The sequence below is a fragment of the Papaver somniferum genome, chromosome 9 (assembly GCF_003573695.1).
Source record: "Papaver somniferum cultivar HN1 chromosome 9, ASM357369v1, whole genome shotgun sequence".
In the NCBI taxonomy this organism is placed as follows: Eukaryota; Viridiplantae; Streptophyta; class Magnoliopsida; order Ranunculales; family Papaveraceae; genus Papaver; species Papaver somniferum.
The window spans coordinates 190,026,059-190,051,007 of NC_039366.1; the positions used below are offsets into that span (position 1 = coordinate 190,026,059).

The following is a 24,949-nucleotide window of genomic DNA, read 5'->3' on the forward strand; positions in this document are numbered from 1 at the left end:
TACAAGAAGAAATGACCTAACATATTCGGAAATAAACCAATACTATTATCTTCCGAATACTGTTAATGTTCATCAGAAATGAAGAACATGAGTATATTCGGGAGTTTAAAACACATGATATCTCCCGAATCTGGTAAAAAACTGAAAATCCTAGAATTTTTTTTATCGATTCGTCGAATTAAAGCGACATAAATCCAAAAATTGATAGAAGCTTACCTAAATGGGGCCATCTGAAGTTGCCGGAATGTTTGACTATCAGATTCGCTACCAACAATTACTTCCGCCGCTGCATCTTCATGGTGTTTTTCGTCATTTTTAGAAAAAATCTCTTTGTTTCCTGTTGCAATTCCAATATGTGGATCCTCACCACGGTATACATTTTTCTTTCGAGCTCTTTTGTGTTTGTTAGTTCTGCCCATCGTTATATAGAAGAATCGACGATGTTTTTATACGGCGATTCACGATGACGATGAATTCAAACGAAAAACAAGGGAGAAATTTTTTTCCCTCCACAATCCGAAGTGAAGAAGAGGTGAAGAGGAAGAAATGAAACTGAAAATGAAATGGGTTTTTAGGTTTTATTATTACAAGGGCATATAAATAACTTTAATGTCCTATAGAATACCCTTAACTAGTGTCCTTGGATGGGTACAAATTGCCGGCCCCTAATTATGACCCTAAAAATGCAAGGCAAAATAGCCGACAACGTCCCAAATTTGGCTACTTCCGCTATTTGGATATTACTGACATGTTGGTCCCACAAAAGCAACTTGATTTTACCGGGTCATAACGAGATACTGTGGTGTACATTCAATCTTTGCAAAAGTGCTAGACACACCGGGGATATCCTCCCGCAAAACGCACGGGAGAGAGAGAGCCCCGAGGCCCACCGGGAAAATAGGGGTTCTTTTCACCCACAAGGGACCCATTGTTATTGTGTCTCGTGGTGTGATTCACGGGATTTAAGCCCCGGTGAATCTAGAGTTATTGTAATCTTTGTTGCTTGTTTGAGTAGGTTGATGAAAGATGTGATAGAATTTTTTTTTTTTTCTTTTTGATCGACGTGATGAAAATGGTGATTGTGGCGATGAGAATGTTCTGTGGATGAGCAATAACACTTTAGAAGGATCCACAATACCTTCTAGTACAAACATAAAATCCTGACTCCTCCTTTCAGCTAAGGGAGGGATGGACAGAAATCCTTGTCTGTGATCCTTTTTTAGCAAATCTTGGAAAATGTAGGTGCTGGTACAGAAAACAAATTAATCTAAGGAAATGATGTTACTGAACCCACTGGTACAGAAGATTGAACCACTACTAAACTGCATGAGTACTACTGAAGTTACGGAACTAAGAATAATTAGGACAAGAAGCAGAAGAATTGAAGAAATAACATGAGATGTCGAGGAGCATTACAGACTTTACCATTGCCCTCTGAGATAAGAAGTCGATGACAGCAATGGCATTCAGAACATCTTAAAAGTTCATAACAACACTGAAATGAACAAGGTCGTAACGTAAGTATCATCCTGTCGTAAACGGCTGACAAAATAGAGTAAATAAATCATATAAATGAAAGCAAAATGATTATCCTTGTTTTACAAAGAGAAGAATTCTGATATGTATTCATAGATCAATTAGGCGAAAATTTCAGATTGAAAGTTCTTATTGCATCTTCTGATAAAGTATTTTGCTTCTTTAGCCTAAGCCACAGCTCCTATTTTTCTCAGCTCCCTGCTTCATATATTAATGACATAATTGTCACAAAGGCTTGTGGCAGAGGTACTAGTACTTGTGTAATTGTGCTTAGCAGTGACACAAAACCAAACCACGTTAATAAAGTAACTGGAAGAAAGCGAAAGAAAACCAAACCACGCTAGGATGTATTTAGTACTGTAGTAACTGTACATACTGATGTACAAACCTACAGGTTGCATTCGAAGTAGGACTGAATTTCAAGGACAGAATACACGCGATTCAGGAATATCCTCAATAGACGCAAATGACAGATCATGAAATCTAAGATATTTTAAGCAAATTACAAAGACTGGTAACATAATCAGGTAGGTCTTTAATATCTGTAAACTAGATACCAAGGTGCCTTAGATTACTTAAAGAACCCATTTCTTTAAGCATACCTCTAATATGGACACACTTACCTAAGACCAGTGTCAACAGATTGAAAAGTCTACTGATGGCTCATCCTTAGATTGTTCTCTAAGATCTAATGAGCAAATGTACAAGTACCTTAAATACCTAAATTTAGCAATCCAAAGAAGAAATTCTGAACACTACACCTGGAACTGGATGACCCAAATGTAAAACGCGCAAGTGCTTACTACATGGAATCTGTTGAGGTTAAAAACTAAAACTTGCTTTGAGGACAATAATTGTCCGCACTCCGCAACTTATTTAAAATGCTCAAAGTTTCAGGAAATGTTGGTGATAATTCTTTATCCACTATTAACTCTAAACGACGAACTTCAGAAACATTTTCCAACCTTGAGAGATGCGCATTCATGATCCCCCATGATAACTTGGACAAAATCGTGCATCATACACGTCTTTATGTCACGTACATCATTCATCTGCATTTCCTAGAGAAATGAGCTCCACACCAAACTCCCAAAATATTCACACCACTTCTAGAGCTGTGATACGCATAGCCCTTTTTGCGCTCTTCTTGCAAAAGAGTAGTCGTACCTGTCAGAATAAAGAAGAAATTGCTGGGAGAAAGAAAATTAAGCAACTTTATTACTAGTAACTTTAGATGGATGTGTAAATGTAATTAATGTAGACCTTAGATTTTGGATCTCTGTTTATAAAGGTAATTGTTGAACAATTACATTAGTACATAAGGAGTGTCTGATTTCATTAGTAGTTTCGGATCACTGAAGCCTGACGATGCTCATGCAATTACAAGAATGGATAAGTATACCATGCACGTTCAATATGTACCTGACGTTTTTGAAGAATACTAGGTTCCATTGCTGGGTCTAAACTCTAAAGGTTTCAAGATGTGGTATTCACTTGGGAATGTTAGTTCAAGTACTATGAAAAATTACCCTTTGAGAATCTCATATGAATTTTGGCAAATTTAACAATTCATTTCTAGAAAACAATTCATGGATCAGAAGTTTCAAAATGTGTATCAACTTTCAATAAACACGTGCAGACTATGAGAACTAACAATCCAAACAAAAACCAAATCTCAAATTTCAGATCATCATTTTATAAGAGGGGTGCATCAGTTCAACTGTGGGTTTGCTTCTTATATAGGTTGCAACTTTGAATCCACTCAACAGGCACTGGGGGATCCATAACCTGCTGCTACCTTCACATGGTCCCCAAGAATTTGAATAGAAAACTACCGGATTAGCTAGCATCATTCTAACCAGTCGCCGTGGAGATCATTAAAACCTGTAATTAATTGTTCATAAATGCATAATGTTAATCTAATCCAAGTAGTACGATTGTAGATAAGCAATTTCTCAAGATAATTACTAGTTCTAGTTTGTTAAATTAGTCATCACATCCATAGGTGAATACCTAGCTTTATATACCAAAACAAAATTCTCGGTCAGGACTTGGATAGAATCTGAAGATAGTGAATTTCATAAAATTGGCTCACAAACAGAAACCCTAATTTTTTCTATTCAAGTTCAAAGAATCAAATCTGACAAAGCAAAAGAAAAAATATTTACCAATTGGGGTTTCTGATACTTACCGGATCTAAAAATCCGTCCATCATAAAACTAACCCAATAATAACCGATGCTGAGAAGAGGCAAATGAATGAGATTTTGTATCCTTCAAGACTTGTCAATCAAAGACTTAGAGGTGCACCATTCAATTGCTTCCCCTCAGTATCAGCTATTACAAGAAGAATCATCTCATCTCCAAGTTCTCTTGAAGCTTTTTCAGGATTCGTTGAAGCTAGAAATATATCTTCAGAAAAGCTTTGACCAGAATATCGACTCCCTGTAAAGAATTGTGTGGTCATAGGTCAGCAACTATTCACGTGGTCAGTAGCTGTCACTTTCAGTTCTACAGCAGTAAGGTAAAAACCGGAACTCAACCCAATACCCATGCTAATTCCCTGGGTGTGGGGGCCGTCCCAGTGTGAGGGGTGACTTTTAGCTTGTTTATTCAAATCCTCTATGTATTTTTTTTTTGTTAAGTTAAATAGCATTGGAAAGACTAATTTAGAGAGTTAATAATTCTTACATCAGAAAGAAAGAGTAGAGCCATCTAATATTTGGCTAGAAGTGTCAACCCGCGCATTTAATTTATCTATATTTAAAGCATGATCAACACAAAATGTAGCTACGTATCTCCAATTAAGAATTGTTCTAAAGGATTTAGCTTCCTTAACCAGTATATCAACCACATTGTTTGTTGTTCTTGGCACATAAGAAAAACCTAGAAAATTTTGACAAAGAGAAAGCTCTCTATTTATTTCATCCATGATAGACTTGTTTTGCCAAGATATTTGAGATGATTCACCATTCAGATAGTCAAGAAGGTTCTCAAAATCTCCCTCTACGCTGAAATCTGATAGATTTTCTTCTTTTTCCAACTTAGCTGCCTGAAGGAGTTCTAATGCTTCTGCTTCTTTTGGGGATGAGGCTATGAATGGTCTTGCCCTTCCTTGTGTGAAGTCACCTGCATCATTTCTGAAAATTAAGGAGAAACCTGCCGGGACATTCTCGGAAATCCAAGCTGCATTTAAGTTTAGTTTATTTTGGCATACTCTTGGGAAATACCAATTAACATTTGAAATGTTCTAAAGATCTATTTTGAACAGTGTATTTATCCTTGTGCCAGAATGTCAAGTGTCTCTGGATTTCTAAAGCTAGTTGGTTATGAGTTTGTTGTTGCTGACCAAAGGTTTTATTGCATCTTTCTTTCCAGATAAACCATATTTTTTTGTCATTATAATTTTTACAGGTATAGTTGGATTAACTTTTACCATCCATTCTTTACAGATATCTAGAAAGGAGGTTGAATAATTGAAATTTACATCTACCGGAAATGGCTCTGTAGCCCAAACTTCTTTAGCATAGTGACAGTGTAAGAAAAGGTATTCTATGGATTCTGGTTCATTACAACCAAAAGCACAGTTTGATGATATGTCTTTCTTAAATCTGGATAATTTAAGATTAGTAGACGCTGCATTTTGTAAGCATTTTCAAGTAAAGATCTTAATCTTTGGCATGTTTCTATGTCCGACAGCTGTTTCCAAAAAGAGTCTGGCTGTCCTAAGTTATAGTTATTTATAATAGTTTCATTCCGTTTATTGTACATTGGCTTAACTTTAAATTTTCCTGATATGGTAAGAAGCCATCATATAGAATCTTCTTTGACATTGGCGGGGCTATTTTGGCCATTGTTAAAAAGGTTAGGTTTTTTTCGTAAAAAGCCATGAATCCTGGTCCTCTTCATCCACATCTAGGTATAGTAATGGGATTGACTTTGTTCTCGTCCTATGGATTTACCCATTTCAAATTGGAGTGGTGTAGCTAGTCGTTCTAAACAGATTCTGCCGAATTTATCAGGCACCAGCAGACTTATGTTATCGACCTCCTTAAGTGGTTGATGGAGTTACAGTTGCGGCGATCAGAGATTGTGATACTGCTAATCACATCACATGGATGGGTATGAAAGACTTATAGTAGGTGGATTTGTGGGGCGCACATTTTAAAAAAAAAATATATTAAAATCTCTATCGAAAAAGCTTTAATTAAAGGTAACCTTTATATGACTATTCATGGAGAAAAGGCCTTTATACTCAAATTTTCTGATGAAGATCATATTTTAGCTCTTGAAAATGGTCATGTGTTCCTCTCGGGTAATCCTTTTTTGTTCGTCAATGAAACCTTTTATTGAAGATGGGCTAGATAATATCCAGACCATTCATGTTTGGATGACTATTAGAGGAGTTCCTCTTCATGCCTTAAACCCTGAAGGGATTGGTATAATAGCTAGTGTTGTTGGTAAACCTTTGCTATTGGATGGACCTACTGCTGCTCGAACAAGAATGGCATATTCCCGAGTATGTATGAAAATCAATACTAATTCTGAGTTGAAGAAAACAATTCATGTGGTTATTGATAATGGGAAGAAATGTACTGTTAGTGTGGATTATTTGTGGAAGCCTCCACAATGCAGTGTGTTCGACGTTTTGTCACAACGAAAACAAGTTCCCAAAGAGAGTGATTGCTTCATCTCCTGTTGTGACTTACACTCCCAAAATTAAAGATAAGGCTAACTATTGTCCTTCAGGTCAACAAGATATTGTGATGCAAGTGTTTCCTACTATTGTGAAGATTGGTCCCATGTTACTCATGAAAAGAAGTCTATGAAGATTAGTACTGATTTTACTATTAAGGATAATGTCTCGGTGGTTCTGGATTCTCCTATGTTCCCTCCTGGATTTGAGCCGGATATGACTCATATTGATCTTAGTCAGCTTCATATTCTACATAACACATTTTCACCTCTTCTTAAAGATGTAGTTGTTGAGGAGGTGGTACAAAAATACACAGTGACCAAGCCATGAAGGAGAATGACACTCCTTTAACCCTGAAGAGCTCAGTATAATAGCTAGTGTTGTTGGTAAACCTCTACTACTGGATGGACCTACTGCTGCTCGAACAAGAATAGCATATGCCCGAGTATGTGTGGAAATCAATCCTAAGTCTGAGTTGAAGAAGACAATTCATGTGGTTTTTTATAATGGGAAGAAATGTACTGTTAGTGTAAGTTATGTGTGGAAACCTCCACGATACTCAGGTGCTCGACGTTTTGTCACAACGAGAACAAGTGCCCAAAGAGGGTGATTGCTTCACCTCCTGCTGTGATGTACACTCCCAAAATTAAAGATAAGGATAACTACTTTCCTTCAGGTCAACAAGATATTGTGATTCAGGTGTTGCCTATTATTGAGAAAGATTGATCCCATGTTACTCATAAGAGGAAGTCTATGAAGATTGGTAGTGACTTTACAGTTAAGGATCATGTATCGGTGGTTCAGGATTCCCATACGTTCTCTCCGGCCTGGATTTTAGCGGGATAGCACTCATGTGGATCTTGTTCAGCTTCAGATTCCACATATCACCTTTTCACCTCTTCTTGAAGATGTAGTTGTTGAGGAGATGGTACAAGAAATACACAGTGACCAATCCATGAAGGAAATCACAAAAAATTGTGGGGGGTGACTCTTCTGAGGGTATGGTTGGATTTAAACAGATTAGAGATGCGTTTAGGAATGGCTCACAAGGTTCTTCAAGAAAGAATGAGGTGTTTCGTTTATGGGTGTTAGAGGTACTGACCTTAAGAAATTAGGTTGGGTTCGCCATTCCTCCTCAAGGATTGTCAGTCATGATTAATCTAGAATGTCGGAATACAAGAGGGCTCAATGACCCTCTAAAGAAGGTGGAGGTAAGGAATCTTATTAGAATTCAAAACTTTAAAATTTGTGGACTAGTTGAAACTCGAGTTCAGGTTTATAATAAGGATAAAGTTAGACATAATATTCAACCTACCTAGTTTTTTTTTTTTTGGATACTTGGTCATATCTGGCTCAGGTAGGGCCCCGATTGGGCTAGAGTTCATTTGCTTTGCAGTTCTGATTAATTCATATTTTGCTAGAATGTCTATTCAAAATGGTTTGTGGTTCATCCTTACAATTGTTTATGGTCACAGTTCCGATGAATTGAGAGAACCGTTATGGAAAAGGATTGTTAGTTTTGCAACTTCTGATGGTTTACCTTGGTGTGTCATGGGTGACTTTAATGCTTGTTTGTATTCTAATGAGAATGAGGGGGAGTTTCTTTGAATACTTCTCATCTCATCAGAGTTCAAGAGCGTGTTCAGGATGCTCATTTATTTGATTGTCCTCATGTGGGTTGCTTTTTCACTTGGAACAGCAAGCAGGATGCCCACACAAGATTACCTGCAAGCTGGGCAGGGTTATGATCAATTTTTGCAATGGATGAGTCAGTTTCCTTGTTCAGTTGCGTACTTTCTTCCTAGTGGTATTTCTGATCACTCCCCCATGATTCTCAGTGTGTTCTATGGTAGAGCCAATGGTCCTAAGGCTTATAGGTACTATAACACTTGGGCTGAAGATGAAGATTTCATAGCAGTTATAGAGGAGGCTTAGAAACTAGAAGTTCAAGGAACTCCCATGTTCAGGTTTGTGTCTAGATTGAAGAATGTCAAACAATTTCTAATTACTCAGAGAAGAGAAGGTTTACTAATTTGAGTGCTCAAGTTGGTGTTGCTAAGGATCATCTTGAGACTATGCAGAAAAGTCTTCAGGTTAATCCTTTTTGTCTTGTCAATATTTCTACTGAGAGAAATGCAGTTCAGGATTATGCTAAAAATGTGAGATATGAGGAGTCTATGAAGAGGCAACCATCTAGCGTTCAATGACTCAAGTTGGATGAAAACGATACTCGATCCTATTTTTATAATTCTATTGTGTAAAGAAGAGCTACAAACATAATTCTAGTCATCTATGACTCTGGGGGTACTAAGCTCTCTACGGATGAATAAATTGGCCAGGGATGTGTGTCGTACTATACAAAGCTGTTTGGAAAACAATTTGATGTGCATATTGATGCTGCTGCTTGGGAACATATTGAGCTGAGTAAGCATGTTTCTTTGGGAGAAGATGACCTTTTAACCCTGCCAGTCACTAATAATGAGATATTTTTCGCTTTGTTTACTATTGTTTCGGATAAGGCCCCTGGCACATATGGATTTTCCTCTCATTTTTTCAAGTGCTGTTAGAGAATTATTGGATCTGATTTTATTAAAGCTGTGAAGAGATGCTTCTCGAGTGTAAAATTCCTAGGTGAGGTAAATGCCACTTTTATTTCCTTGATTCCTAAGACTACTAATGCTTCTATGTTGAATGATTTTAGACCCATTTCCTGCTGTAATGTGTTGCATAAGTGCATTCTTAACTATTCGGCGTAATCATGTGGTGAAGAAGTTGGTAAGTCTCTGTCAGTCATATATTTTATATCTCAGGCAAGTCAATTCAAGATAATATCATGCTGGCTCATGAATTTCTTCGTAACTATCACTGCAATAATGCCCCCAAGTGTGCTATTAAGATTGATTTAAGAAAATATTACGTCTGCATCAGATGGGATGCCTTGGTCATTACTCTATAGAAGTTAAAATTCCCTCAAAAGTTCATTGATTGGATTTGTATGTGCATTACTGCTCCAAAATTCTCAATCATGGCGAATGGCTCAACTTATGGGTATATAGTTGATAAGAGCAACTGCAGTGGTGCGAGTATAACCAAAGACAAAAAAGGGAAAAAAAGACCAAATTTTGGGTTTAGTCTGGCGTGTGACGCTATGGTGGAAAGACTAAATTTGGTCAGACGTGCATTATACGTTCGCCTGGTGTGGGGCGTGAACTATACCAACGCCTGGAGTGGGACGGGGATTATACGTTCTCCCGGTGCAGAGAAATTCAAAAAAAAAATTTAATAAAAAAAAATAAAAAAAATGGGGCGGAGGTATTAAGCCCGCCCCATGCAAATGCAAACTTTTAAAGAGTGGGGCGGAGGTATAAACCACGCCCCACACAAAAGAAAAGAAAAAGAAAACAGGCGAACATTATACGTCCGCCTGGGGTGGGGCGTGGACTATACGTCCGCCTGGTGATGGGGCGTGGATTATATAAACGCCCAACTATATGTGGGTTTGGTCTTGGTCGCCGACCAAATTTGGTCTGGGTTTTAGTCTTTGATCAAATTTTGATCGATGGTCCGTCTCACTATATCTACCCACTGGACCAAATATTTGGGTTTAGTCGTCCATTGTGGACGTCCTAAGAGAGGCATCAGACAAGGATGCCCTCTATATCCATACCTCTTTGTTTTTACGATGAGAGTCTTCAACTCTCTAATGATTAAGCAGGTGAGGCTTGGATACTTGTTTCTCCACCCCAGGTGCATGATCCCAAAAGTCACTCATCTCTATTTTGCAGATGAGGTTTTCATGAAGAGAGATGTTCAATCTGCTAGGTCTTTGGCAAATACCAACCAAAATATTTGAAGAGAAAATACTTCTTACCTTAGTATATAATGTTTAAACTTTAGGGAAAAAATTAATTGATTGGAAAAGGAATATTTTTTGATTACCAAGTAAAAAATCTTTATCTCTGCACAAATAAAAGAAACAGAAAGAACTAAAGCTTGAGGATTTTCCGTGACAAAATGGAAAAACAAAGAAAAATAAAAGTTAAATCAATTAAAATATTTGTAAGATCAACAAGAAGTAATTGGAAATCATCAATCTATAGATAACATGAAATACAAAGTATTTCTATAGTGTCATTCTAAGAAGGAGAAAATGGAATAACATAAAATGTTTAACGAATGATCAAAATATTGCCATACATAATATAACTGAAATCGGTAACATCCTAACAAATTACTTCCAAAATATTTTCTCCGCTGACATTACAGATTCCTATCTTCATGCAACCATTTTATAAAACGTAACCCCTAGTGTTTCGGATGATGACAATTTTCGTATTACTGCTAGGGTAATTAGACAATGAGATCCTTTATCTCCTTACCTCTTCATAATTCTTTATCTCCTTACCTCATTAGGAACCAATTTCTTTAAGATTTTTGTGAGGTTTTTAATCAGATAATAACAAGGATTTATGCCCGGAAGATATCATTGTTCTTAACTGGGAAAATGGCCAACATGTATGGATGTTACAGGTGTCTCTCCCTTCACTAGTGAAGAAACCCGTGCTTTCATTCCATGCCAAGCAATTTCAAGAGCAATATTGCATAAACATACTAAATACTTGGAAGAATGTGTCTCACATGGATGTGATTTGGGTGTTTTAGCTTTCACTACTTTGGGGGAGCTTAGCGAAGATTTTGTATGTTTTTTTAAGCGTTTGAAAAAATATTTAGTTAGTAATGATGCTGGTAGTGGTCTAGGTAGTTTTATTTTTCATAGATTGGGTGTTGTTATTAAAAAAGGTGTTGGGGCCCAGTTTGTTGTGGCGGTGATATGGACGTCTTTAGAGACCACGCACTCCATTGTTCAAGCGAAGTTGGTCTTAAATTCAGGCACAACTTGATATGGGTTATGGATATTTGCTACAGATGTGGCGTTGCAGCAGGGAAAGAAGTCGCCTTGGGATTTTTATCTGAAAATGATAACGCTCTCAAGCCTGCCAACATCCTCATATATAATTGGGTTAACGAACAAGATAATTGCTTCGACGTCACCGGAGTTTCACCATTTTCAGGCGGAGGGATTCGTAACTTTACACCTGGCCATGCCATTTCTGCGGCAGTTGTTCGTAAGCGCAACAAGTATTTACACAAGTGCACGTCACATGGATATCAGTTTTTCGCCTTGAATTTCTTGACTTTGGGTGAGCATGGAGATGACCTCGTTATTCCGTTGAGGAGATTGAAGAATTGTCTAACCAACTATGATGTTAACAACAAAGTAGGGGGTTCGCTTTTGCATAAGGTACGTAGGTTTAACTATCCGAAAAGGTGTTGGTGCACAGATTGTTGTCCGACTCCCGCCTATTCATGTGTAAATAACTCTTTTTGTTTCTATTAATATAAGCCTTGTACGACGTCTCTTTTTGTTATAAAATATTTATAATATAATTAAAAGTTTAAAAATATGTAGAAAACCTTTATAGAAATAAAAATTAAGTGGGATGGAAGGTGTTATAATCTTAAAGGTTAGGGTAATTTAGTCCTTTTACTATATTTACCTCCCAGGATAATACCATTTGACTGTCCCAATTAAACTCGACAAGTTTTATATGATAGAAAAATGATTTTTACTTGGTATTAAATCTCTATGAAGTTTGGTAACCACCATAATCTTGGTATATATTGATTCTTTTACAACACCAATTTTTTTTTAAATCACATTTTTCACTGCCAATCAAAATAGAACAATATCTCAATTGATCTCAGTGTTTTCTGATTCTTATATATACCTTCGTGTAGAGACCCAGTGATGTTAAGATATCGTTAACAGATCTTCTCTATCATAACCATTTTTTCCAAAAAAAAAGTATGCAAGCAAATCTTCCAAAGTTTAATTCTTCATTAGCATACTCCAAATCTGTTGGATATTATATGAATTATTCAGATCTTCCAATCAGATTTGGATACAATAAATAGATATTTCTGTTAGTAGTTATATTTTCAAATAAGATCTTCACAAAAAAAAAGAATGTAGTTATATTTAATATAAATGTGAGCTTACTGGCTTTGTTCCTTCGGTTCAAGAACTCCCTTTTGCTCCTTTTGCGTGGTTTCTCTCATTAGCGGACGCTTCATTTGGCCGCATTGCATCAATATGTATCAAACAATCCTTTAGGTGTTTCGTTATTCTATTTGATGTATTGGTTTTTCCTATTTCAATCTCATTATTACTCTCATGATGTTCTCAAACCCATTAGAGATTTATCATAGCCTCATAGGCATTTCGGATGATTGTTAAATTGTTTCAATTATATCAGGGACGATTTCTTCCGGCATGACGTTATTTTATATTTGCATGAAGATTAATGGCTACCGGATTTGATTGTTATAGTGGTGTTTTGTGCTTATTACTCCCTTATGGGATAACTATATTTTAGTGAAGAAAATAATGATTATGAAGATAAATTTTTCAAATCCAAATGGCAGAATTTTAATTCAAATGCCATCCCTCAAGTGTTATCGATTTCCATTTTGGAATTCATATATTTAATATGTGATACAAAAAATTTGTATTTTATAATATTTTTCAATGGTTTATCTTAACATGATGTATACAGTTTTTCGGTATCAATTAACGAATAATATTACTAGCATTCCTAAAACCATTTTTGTACATTTTGCAGCAAACGAACAACATTATTAATACGAGTACCAATTTATCGAGGAGGATATCAAATCCCTATTAGCATCCAAGCATGGAAACGAAGGCGTACAACAATTAACATGATAAACCATAATATACTTGGATCCAAAAATACATTAGTGTGGCATGTTATTAACCATGCATTTTTTATTTGTATTTAGCCCAACGTAATTTTTAAGGCCAAGCACTATGGTAAGTGATTTCGCTTTGCTATAGATTAATTGTAGTGAAATCTAACTACTTTGGTCTTCCATAACGCTTAAGTGTAGCGATATCTTTTATCTACACTTTAGAATAGATCATATCGGATGCGGATTGTAGATAAGAGAAATCACACGGAAAATCAGTTTCCATGAGAAAACTACTGTGATTTTCCGTGTGATTTTTAACGGATACTTAGTTTCCATTTGGGAATTTTCTAATTTTACTCTTTATTTTTCACTTTTAGCTTTATTCTTTTACTAAAACTCCTTTTTTCTTATCCTGGCGAGATTGGGGTATACCCAAATTAATTGGGTTATACCAAATGAGACAAAAGCTAGGTCATTTTGAAGTAAAAGATGTCACCCCTTAACCTTGTATTTTATGAATGGCAAAATTGCCCCTGCAATGATTAATACCAATTTAATTGAAATGATTAGATTAGTTAAATTTGTTATATTAGTGTTGATGGTGGTTTTTTAGCTTAGGGTCAAAATCGTAAAACTGAACATCTGACATGACGTCACTATGACCATTAGCACATTTATTGAATCAATCAGCATGCCTACGTAAGAATTATCGGGGTACCCTTTTTTTTACATGGGTCATGTTCCACGGCAGAACCCTTAATACTGACTGACATCATCTATGCCAAACCCTAATTCTCATGCTACCGCGCCAAGGCATGCCAACCATGCCAGCCGCACCACTGTGCCAATGGCAGACCATACCAGCCACGTCACCGCGCCAAGGCATGCCAACCATGCCAGCCACACCACCGTGCCAATGGCATACCATGTCAGCCACATCTCCGCGCTAAGGCATGCCAACCATGCCAGCCGCACCACTGCGCCAATTCCATCCCATGCCAGCCGCACCTCCACGCCAAGGCATGCCAACCATGATAGCCGCACCACTGCGCCAATGACATGCCATGCCATCCGCACCTCCGCGCCAAGGCATGCCAACCATGCGAGCTGCACCTCCGCGCCAAGGACCATGCCAGCCGCACCTCCACGCGCATGCCAACCATGCTAGCCGCACCACTGCGCCAATGGCATGCCATGCCAGCTGCATCTCCACACCAAGGCATGCCAACCATTCCAGCCGCACCACATGTGCCAATGGCATGCCAACCACCTTGCTGCGCCATACCATGCCGGCCTTCCCTATGCGGCTACCAAAACGAAGGCGTGCAATGATCAACGACCACCCTTCCATCTTAGATGCAAATCTTAGCCGTCCAAGGTCGCCAAACAACGCATGGTAACCTTTGGCCCAAACCCTAGTTTTGGTCATGCCAAACCGCGCCAAGGCATTCCATGCCACATGTGCCAATGACATGCCAACCACCTTGCCGCGCCATACCATGCCGGCCTTACCTATGCGGCTACAAAAATGAAGGCGTGCGATGATCAACGACCACTCTTCCATCTTAGATGCAAATCTTAGCCGTCCAAGGTCGCCAAACAACGCATGGTAACCTTTGGCCCAACGCCAAAACTCTAGTTTGACCGCGCCTAAACCACGCCAAGGCATGCCGACCATGCCACATGTACCAATGGCGTGCCCCGCCATCCACCATGCCATGTCGGCCTTCCCTTCACGGCTTCCAAAACGAAGGCGTGCGACAATCAACAGCCACCCTTCCATCTTAGATGCAAATATCAGTCGTCCAAGGTCACCAACCAACGCATGGTAATTAACCTTTGGCCCAACGCCAAAACCCTAGTTTGGCCACCCCTAAACCACGCCAAGGCATGCCGACCATGCCACATGTGCCAATGGCATGTCGTGTCATCCACCTTGCCGTGCCTAAGCCATGCCATGCCGGCCTTCCCTTCACGGCTGCTAAAACGAAGGCGTGCGACAATCAACGACCACCCTTCCATCTTAGATGCAAATCTCAGCCATCCAAGGTCACTAACCAACACATGGTAACCTTTGGCCCAACGCCAAAATCCTACAAACCGCGCCAAGGTATGCCAGCCATGCCACATGTGCCAATGACATGCAACCACCTTGCTGCGCCATACCATGCCGGCCTTACCTATGCGGCTACCAAAATGAAGGCGTGCGATGATCAACGACCACTCTTCCATCTTAGATGCAAATCTTAGCCGTCCAAGGTCGCCAAACAACGCATGGTAACCTTTGGCCCAAGCCCAAAACCCTAGTTTGACCGCGCCTAAACCACGCCAAGGCATGCCGACCATGCCACATGTACCAATGGCGTGACCCGCCATCCACCATGCCATGTCGGCCTTCCCTTCACGGCTTCCAAAACGAAGGCGTGCGACAATCAACAGCCACCCTTCCATCTTAGATGCAAATATCAGTCGTCCAAGGTCACCAACCAACGCATGGTAATTAACCTTTGGCCCAACGCCAAAACCCTAGTTTGGCCACCCCTAAACCACGCCAAGGCATGCCGACCATGCCACATGTGCCAATGGCATGTCGTGTCATCCACCTTGCCGTGCCTAAGCCATGTCATGCCGGCCTTCCCTTCACGGCTGCTAAAACGAAGGCGTGCGACAATCAACGGCCACCCTTCCATCTTAGATGCAAATCTCAGCCATCCAAGGTCACTAACCAACACATGGTAACCTTTGGCCCAACGCCAAAATCCTACAAACCGCGCCAAGACATGCCGTCCACGCCACATGTGCCAATGGCATGCCAGCCACCTTGCCGCGCCATACCATGCCGTCCTTCCCTATGCGGTTACCAAAACAAAGGCTTGCGACGATCAACGACCATCCTTCCATCTAAGATGTAAATCTTAGCCGTCCAAGTTCGCCAACCAACGCATGGTAACCTTTGGCCCAAAACCCTAGTTTTGGTCACGCCCAAACCACGCCAAGGCATGCCGGTCGTGCCACATGTTCCAATGGCATGCCAGTCACCTTTCCGCTCCATACCATGTCGTTCTTCCCTATGCGGTTACTAAAACAAAGGCTGGCGACGATCAACGACCATCCTTCCATCTAATATGCAAATATTAGCCGTCTAAGGTCGCCAACCAACGCATGGTAACCTTTGGCCCAACGCCAAAACCTTTATTTTGGCCACGCCCAAACCGCGCCAAGGTATGCCAGCCATGCCACATGTGCCAATGGCATGCCAACCACCTTGTCGCGCCATAACATGCCGGCCTTCCCTATGCGGCTACGAAAACAAAGGCTTGCGAAGATCAACGACCACTTTTCCATCTAAGATGCAGATCTTAGCCATCCAAGGTTACCAGCTAACGCAGGGTAACCTTTGGCCCGACGCCAAGCCCTAGTTTGGTCACGCCCAAACAAAGCCAAAACCTTAACTTTTGGCCGCGCCTAAAATAGACCATATTAAAGCCGTACCGGCCATGCTTTCATGCCACTGGATACCAAACGAAGGGTTGCAATGATCAACGGCTACCCTTCCTCTCAAGATGCAAAATCTCGATCGTCGAAGGTCATCATCGAGCCGGAATGTCTCCCAAGCTCAACTTGCCGAACAACAACATGCTACATGTTTTCCATGAAAACACTCGAGACATCAACACATGTCACAAACTGGGGATTCTCATTGGGTATTGGTTTGGCGGTTTACAGCGTGCGGCGTACACTACGCCCGTTATAAGACAGTGTCATAAGGATGAGGAGGTTAATAAATACATGGAGTAATGGTGAAACGCTTTTTTTTATGGAACATCAATTCCAGGCGCTACCGGTTACCACCTCCTCCAATTTACTCATCCGTTTTCCATTTCTTACGAGACCAGAGTACGTTTCACTCCGACTTGTATAAATAGGTCTTACATATTTCCACCGAATAACAAGTTCAGGTCAGGAGGATACAACACTCAGAAAATATTTGTTATCTTTTCATCTGTTAGCTTCCCACTTTTGATACAAGTCATGAAACAACTACTCTTCCAGAATCAACTATTCTGGTCTCAACACTCTCTTCGCTTCCCTCCCCAAAACCAAACCTTCTCCTTCACTTTGTGACCGAAGCAAGTCTGGAACGGCCATTTCTTGATTTAGGCCGGATTTGTACAGATTGATCTCTCGAATCTAAAGTACTCCCTTGCAGTACATTGTTTAGGGTTTAAACTCGTTTCTCACCCACACACCCCAAATTACCAAAATCAGCAGAAATCGTTTTCACCCTCAAACAATTAGTTATTTGATTTGTATGAGTGGATTTAGAAATAATTGAGAGAGAGTGAAGTAGTAGAAGAAGTTTTTTTGTTTTTTTTTTGAGGGGGGGGGGGGGGAGTTATGGTTTTTGTGAAATTTGTGATATGAGTGAGAAGAGTGATTCAAATCCTGATTTTGAAGTGGGTGAGTCTTCTAACTTTCCTCCTACAGATGAGTACTTGTACGATGATCTACCAAATCATGATCAAATGGATTATATGCATGATCCTCACTTTTATTTTCCTCAAACTCAAGATGGGTATAGAAGTGATGAATGTCTTGGGCCAAATGCAAAATCTAATGACCAAGAAGAAGAGAATGAAGCTGCAAATAATCAGGTAGACAACTTACGTGGTGAAGGTTGTGATTTTCCATGCAAATAATCGATTTTGCTTCTTTCTTTTTTTTTCACTTTTGTTGCCCAGTATCAGCAAGGTCGACGTTTGACGATCATGCCGACTAAAGGCGTCGGCGTGGTATATATTAGCAAACGCTCCGACTTTTCATGAGAAGTGCTTAGTCGGCAAGGTCGAAAATATGGACCATGCCGACTACAAGATTTTTTTGCAGCACAGGAACCGAAATTGAAACATGTATAAGCCAGCATTGTAGTGGATACGGACCCTGCCGACTATAGTTCGGTCGGCACTATTTTATATTTTGACCATGTCGGCTGCTCTTTAGCCGGCGTTGTTTTTTATATCGACCTTTCCGACTTTTGTAGTACATATCAACTAAATTTTGTTGTTTTGTAGATTGCATTGGTACCGATGACGGATCAACCTCAAGCTCACAATGTTAGGGGTCCTAATACTTCCGCATATTATGCTAATGATTTGGAGTGGAAGGAAAAATACGACGCGGTAAATTGGATTGTTAAGAAAGAAAAAGAGAAGATGTGTGTTCTAGTGAAAAACTCCCAACAAAAATATACACGGATTTAAATGGTATGCGAGTGTAGTGGGTCGCCGGACGCAAGTCACAAGAGAAAGGGTTATGTGTATGATAAGAAGACGACTAGGGTGTACAAGACGAAGTCAAAAAAGTGTGGGTGCCCATTCAAGATAATTTTTTGGAGGAACAAAGAAACCGGTAACATGTGGAGAATGAATAGAGTTTATGTTGGTTGGAAGAACCATAAAGATCCGGAAAGTCTTGTTGGGCACTCCCAAGTTCACAAGTTGAAGCCGCACGAGTTCGAACAAGTAGGAACAAGTTGGGGAATTAAACCAAGCAAGCTCCTTAGTAAGTTCAAGAGGGATGACAAGAATAACCTCTCTTAATGGTCTAAAATTTATGCGGCCAAGGTAACTATCAAAACAATTGAATGGGATGGAAGAAAGGTAATGGAAGAATTACAATGGCTGGTACACAAATATAACTACACGGTGAGACACCATGAGTCATCGGAGAGGAAGGTGGATCGTATTTTTCTTGCGCATCCCGATATGATTCAATTGGCGCGTTGCTTTTACCAAGTTTTGTTCATGGATTGTACTTATAAGACGAATAGGTACAACATGCCTTTGTTGAACATTGTTGGACAAACCTCGGATAAGCAATCGTTCACGGTGGCATGGCGTTTTATGGATCGTGAGAAGGATTAGCTATATTTGGGAATTGGAAAATCTGAACCTTCTCTACCACGAAGACGAGACTTCCGGGGTTATAGTGACCAACAATGAGCAAGCAATAATGAACGCCGTGAGGATAGTTTTTCCCAATACACAACATTTTCTTTGCGCTTGGCATATACAATGCAATCTTAGAAAGAATTGTAAGAATCATATCCAAAAGCCAAAGGCATTAAACGTGAAAAGGAGGAAGATGAACGTCTTCAACAAAGACTGCATTAGTTTGTTTACAGGGCGGGAGAGAAACAAAGCTTAAGAAATGTATCCAAGTAGACATCTAATATCATAGTTTTATATTTAAAATGCTCAGTTTAAAGGTAATGATAAAGTAACTCTTTGAGATTGTATCATGTTAACTTGTTTTCAACAGTAGGCTGAAAGAGATGAAGATATACTTCTTACCTTTCACAAGCATCCCAACATACTGATGACTGAGGATGTTTAGATGTTTATCCAATGTCGGCATCAACTGCAATCCAACTATCTTGACACAAGCAATGAATGGCAATTCACAAAATTGGATGTTGCCTGCAAAATTTATCAAACCGATTAAATCTCAAATGTATGTATCTTACCTTAGAACTTCGAACAACTTTAGTTCGTAGCACCATCGTTGGTAATTGTAACATCACAGATACCATCAACAAGCATTTCGTCTAATCCAACAAGGTCCAAATTGACGATATTTGAAGTAAACTTGACAAGCCACGACTGGTAAAACAGATGACTTAGGAAGAATAATCCCACCAAGGCTCTTACCGTATAAAAATTTAACGAATTGACCGAGTGTATCTCCTGCCCCTCTGTGGCATTTGACGATGAAGTTTCCTCTCGCAGAACCTCATCCAAATGATGCACACCAACTTTTCCCTCAACTGAGCTACGTATATACAAAAAAAAATGTTATAGTTAGTCGCGAAATGTAATAGAATTCCATCAAAAACGAAACAACTAGAGGATAAGCAAAGTAGAAAAAAAGTTAAGTGACATTAAGGAATGTGGTAATAAAATAATATAAGGGTACATGACTTTGTTTTTCCCTTTTCATAGGTAATAATATGGGGAAACTAAAGGTAGAACTCATACGATGGATAGTTGGAATTGGAACGAAGTACTCATGAACTTAAAATATGAACCCAAAGTCATATGCCGAACCTAATGTTTCACTAACTACCTGTACAGACATGCCCTAGAGAACGTCCTTTTATGGCGGGTACAAACATGCCCGAGCGAAAATTTAATTAGCAAATTAAGCATGGAAAGAGTAAACAAAAAAGCGAGCACCATGAAAAAATATGACTATGGTTAGAGGTTACTTGCCTAATAAAGATCAGTAAATGCAGTTTCATTTAACAAAAAGTCTCAACTTAACTGCCTATGTTACATAAACAAAGTGAAAGTACACTTGAGGATGTACCAGTGCTGCTAGGAATGATACTGAATGAAGCATCCCTTCCACCTCTCCAGTCCTTGCATGATGGACCATCAAATGTCTTTTTTTTTTGCTGAAACACATGATTGAGTAAACAGAAGATACAGAGCCATAACTCTTGAAATTAATTTCAATAAATCGCAATAGAGACAACTAGACTAAGCAGTCACTGCATGGACAGTGGTCATGAGACCCTCAAAAATGCCTAATCTGTCGTTGGTGACCTACGATCATGACTTCATCTCTTATATGTAATATGGAAGGAAGAAAAATGGTTACTTCCTAGCCTAACATGCATAACAGTTATGGAGTCCAATGTCTGGATTATGGCTAAGATTATGCACCTGAGCAAGCACCTGGTTGTGAGACATAACTGAACTATTCAGAAAGCCTGAGATTTCATAGCAAATCCCAACATACAAATAGGCATAGAAATGTTCAAGATCCTTTCCGAGTAAAAATGCAAAATATCATTGTCAAATGTGGATAACAACCACATAACTGAGATTCAAAATTGATAAAATTTGTCTAATGTATTGTAATGTAAGTCTGCTTAACTAGTACATTGCTTTACAACGACCAAGATGCGAGAAGAGTGGTGAACAGTTACCTGGGTTGTTCTCAGCACATTTAGGCCTTCAACTTCAAAAGTTAACCTTACGGCACCATACTTCTTCACTATTGCTTCTGATGTATGTTCAGTAGACCCAAGTTTAAATCCTGAAAGTCGAACTATAAACTTAATACGATTTGTAATGAGACTTGGAGAAACTAATAACTACTAAAATGATAACAAGAAACAAGGCTCAGATAGGTTCTTGTGATTTACCTGAGTCAGAGCGGTGCTGATCCAATATTTATGTTACTCAATCCCCACCTCTCATCAATGACATACCTAGAAAGGCAAGTTACATTCAGAAACAATACTACGCAATAGCCAAAATAAAGAAGAATTGAAATTACTCTGCAATATTTCTTAGAACTAAATGAAGATGACAAGAACTCTTGGGATAGTAATTCATACCTCTCTAGTTCCATCAGCCTTTGTTGGAGCAATTAGCTTTTCTCAGTACATCAACTGCTTGAGAAGTACATGCCATAGTTGATCCTGTGACCAAACTAACAACATCAGATTTCTCGATTTCATTCCGTGTTGTGCAGTAGAATGCAAGATCACACATTTCGTTCCAAGGTTTTGCATCCTCGTAATGACTAACTTCTCGATGATGAACTGATCTAGAGTTCAAAAAGATTACAGGGCATATGACACTGTAAGAGTACCAGAACGTGAATAAAGTAGAGAGTAACATATAGGTAAGCAAGCTAATTCAGAAGATTGGCGCAAGTGGTGGGTTTCACTAGGTTGCATCGGGCTTTTACTCTAAAATCATCAGAGTAAGTCTTCGAAATTTCAAAAACAAGTACCAACCTTCCAAAAACATTGGCACACATGATGTAGTGACTTATATTTGAAATGGTTTTCTTATTTATAGAGCAACTAGATAGTATCCTATCTTTGAAATTTAATCATACAACTCACGCGCGATACAGATGAAAAAAAACCATTTGACAACATCTTATAACACCAACTAACTAAAATTTCAGATAATTAATTCAAGAACCTAGGAATATCCAGGAGAGAATACCCATTTGTTATAAAGCTTGCAAACAAAAATATCCATTTGAGATCTAACTAGTCTAGCAACAACATCCTTAAAGCACTAATCATTTGACAGCATCAAAGGAAAGATCATTAAATATGTAACACCATTACCTTGGTACCTCCACCCTGATTTCATCAGAGATACTCTTGTTCTTACTGCAAACACAAAGACAAAAATTTAGTGGCTGCACAAAGAGAAACCCTTATAGAGATACTGATATAAACTAAGAATTGAGTACTTTATAATCTTGCTCTACCACATAATCCCTCCTTAGGAACAACATCGACAATAACATCAGATCCACCACCAACTTGACTCTTCTATTGCCTTCTCTACCTCTAAGATTCAAAAAATAAAATTGATCATAAAAAAAAATCCAAAAATAGAAGGGAAAAGAAAAAAATATAAATATGACTCACCGCTGAAAAGAGATGAGCTTTTAGATAAGAGGTAAGTGGTCTAAGAGTTCTTGATGCTGACCTATGGATCTGGGAGCTCATTATCCATTTACTGAAGACAAAAAACACGAAAAAAAACCCTTGCTTCAAATCACATATCACACTAATCATGAAACCCCTTAGATTCAAATCACATCTCACATCTAATTTGATACCAGATTATTTTTTTCAATTTCGATTTTGAGAAGAATAGAGAAATAATGAAGCTGAATCTGTTTCCATCAGATTTGAGATCTACAACTCGACTAGCGATTTGAGGGATTTCAGAAGACGAATCTATAGAAGGTTTACTAGTTTGGTTGAAATAGCATCTTGGGTTACTGATTTCTCCACTTCCATGGAGCTAGTTCCTTAGGTGAAATGGAGACGGAGAGCAGAAGAAGAAAGAGAAAATGAGATTGGAATTGGGGGAGAGAGAGGTATTTATCTTCTCAAATAATAAAAATCTAAAATAAATTTATTAGGGATAAAATAATACTTATTCAGAGACGGCTTTTAGACATCTGGGAATTTTTCCGTGTTTTTTCTTATTCGGCTACAGTCTTTCATCGGTTTAAGGTCAAATGACCGTTGACCGGGGGTCGTCATGTGGGTTGTAGAAGCCCCATTTTCCACTAGTATCGGGGGACTAATTACCCAAAGTAGTGGAGTATTGCAAGAGACAATAGTTGAGGCAACACAAAGAGAGGTTTGTGTATGCTTTTATTTACGACTATAAACATTTCAAACTTGAATCCACAAGTATGGTAGAGTAAGCTCATGGTAGACTAAAAGGTCTACTTTTCACGAGTCAAAATGGGATTGTGACGGTGCAACATGCTATCCATGAGTACACTAATAATGATATCAACAAGATAAAAAAGCAATTCCAAGAAAGTAGGTACCGGAAGTTGAAGGAGTTTAAGGAGGATAATTGGTTGCTTGTTGGTATACATTGAAACGTCTCGCATTGGGAAATACGTTTTATGATAAAAAATCTCAAGTTGTATCAAAAGTATGACAAGCTGAGCAATCCTTATAAGTGTATGATAATGAAGGCTATCGGACTTCCATGTCGTCATATGTTTGGTACGTATAAAACTCCGATGATATTGATCCTTATTGGAAGCAACTATCTTTCGAACCGGCTCCAAGAGAAGATCTCGGTGAAGAGTTTGGCGATATGGAACTTGGGAGAATAATCCTCGACAAGTACCCCAAGTTGAATAGGTTGGACAAACAAACTATGAAGCACAAGTTGATGCCGATTGTTTACTCTTTTATGGAAGAACTTGAAGAACCGGCGAAACAAGATCCAACGGGTAGACCACCTACCACAAAGACAAGGGTGGAAGAAAGGGAACAAATTAAAGAGTATTTGAGTACAAAATGCGATCCATCCGGACATGACTATACTGAGGAGCAATACAAAGAGGAGCCGGCTAAAAAGAAAATAGTTCGTCCGAGGAAAGAAACAACTACACCAACGGTTTCAAACTTGAATCCAAATGAAACTCCACCCCTTGAGAGTCAAGCAAGTGTTATAAAGAAAAGGGGTCGGCCGAGCAAAAAAAAAAACTACACCAACCGTTTCAAACTTGAATCCAAATGAAACTCCACTTCTTGAGAGTCAAGCAAGTCAAGGAGATGATGTGAATAAAAGAGGTCGTCCGAGGAAGGTAGTAAAACCGTTATTGGAAGAGTATCGCGTACAACTCTCTCAAATTTTGAAAGTTCGTTATTGGTACCGACGACGTCCCAAAGGATGGAAATTGTGGGTTTCACGTTGCCTCCCAACAATTGGGACACCTAAGTGGAGCAATTGAGGAGAATCTCACCCAATGTCAATACATAAGAAAGAAGATGGCCGCCCGACTAGAAAAAGACAAGGAGTTTTATATCTCAATGATGCCAGAAGATTCTATGGAGGACAAAGAAGCGACTTTTAAAGAGTTTCTTACTAGTATTAAAGGCCCGGAGGGAAATGCACCGATCAAATGGGAGCATTGGTTGAGAATGCCGGAGTGTGGCCATCTATTCACAGATACGTGGTCATGCGTGGTATATTTGTTTTAGTAAAGGACTAAATGTAGCATTTGCACTGAATATGCGGTTTGTGTGGAGCATCTCAGGCATAGAAGAATTTTTATGGCTTTGGTGGATGGTAATCATTTTATTGGTCTACAACTCAATAAGGAATGTTCATTACCTCCTCTTTGTAGGTTTAGTTTTTGGAAAAGGTTCATATTCAACAAGAGCAGGGAATGGATGAAACTTTATGAGGACAACATGCACCTTTGGAATTCTTTAGATGAGTTTAGGGAAGGTCCCATAGATTTGACTAAAGGAGGTTCAATAGATTTGAATGAACTCCCTCTAATAGATTTGAGTGATGAGTGATTATGATTAGGGAATAAGGAGTCTTTTTGGAGTACTTTTATAATCGCATTCGTGTTTTGT

At 39.0% G+C, this 24,949-nt stretch overlaps 3 long non-coding RNA genes across 7 annotated transcripts; 1 reads left to right on the top strand and 2 right to left on the bottom strand.

The window, feature by feature from the left end:
* Window positions 1–1,862: 1,862 nt before the first annotated feature.
* On the bottom strand, window positions 1,863–3,933 carry LOC113309308. The gene is made up of 2 exons (XR_003340508.1): window positions 3,728–3,933; window positions 1,863–3,420 (listed from the first exon to the last, which is right to left on the bottom strand). It is a non-coding gene; the product is annotated as an uncharacterized LOC113309308 (long non-coding RNA).
* Window positions 3,934–6,098: 2,165 nt separating this feature from the next.
* On the top strand, window positions 6,099–8,987 carry LOC113309571. Its single transcript, XR_003340677.1, has 2 exons — window positions 6,099–7,442; window positions 7,931–8,987. It is a non-coding gene; the product is annotated as an uncharacterized LOC113309571 (long non-coding RNA).
* A 10,179-nt stretch (window positions 8,988–19,166) lies between these two features.
* On the bottom strand, window positions 19,167–22,929 carry LOC113313418. Of its 5 annotated transcripts, XR_003341829.1 has the most exons (10): window positions 22,666–22,926; window positions 22,472–22,562; window positions 22,291–22,390; window positions 22,163–22,207; window positions 21,413–21,496; window positions 21,218–21,283; window positions 20,999–21,108; window positions 20,374–20,461; window positions 19,716–19,836; window positions 19,167–19,484 (listed from the first exon to the last, which is right to left on the bottom strand). It is a non-coding gene; the product is annotated as an uncharacterized LOC113313418 (long non-coding RNA). The 5 variants fall into 5 exon arrangements; XR_003341832.1 differs by having other exon boundaries at window positions 19,716–19,831; window positions 22,472–22,929; XR_003341831.1 differs by having other exon boundaries at window positions 20,374–20,449; window positions 22,472–22,926.
* Window positions 22,930–24,949: the final 2,020 nt, after the last annotated feature.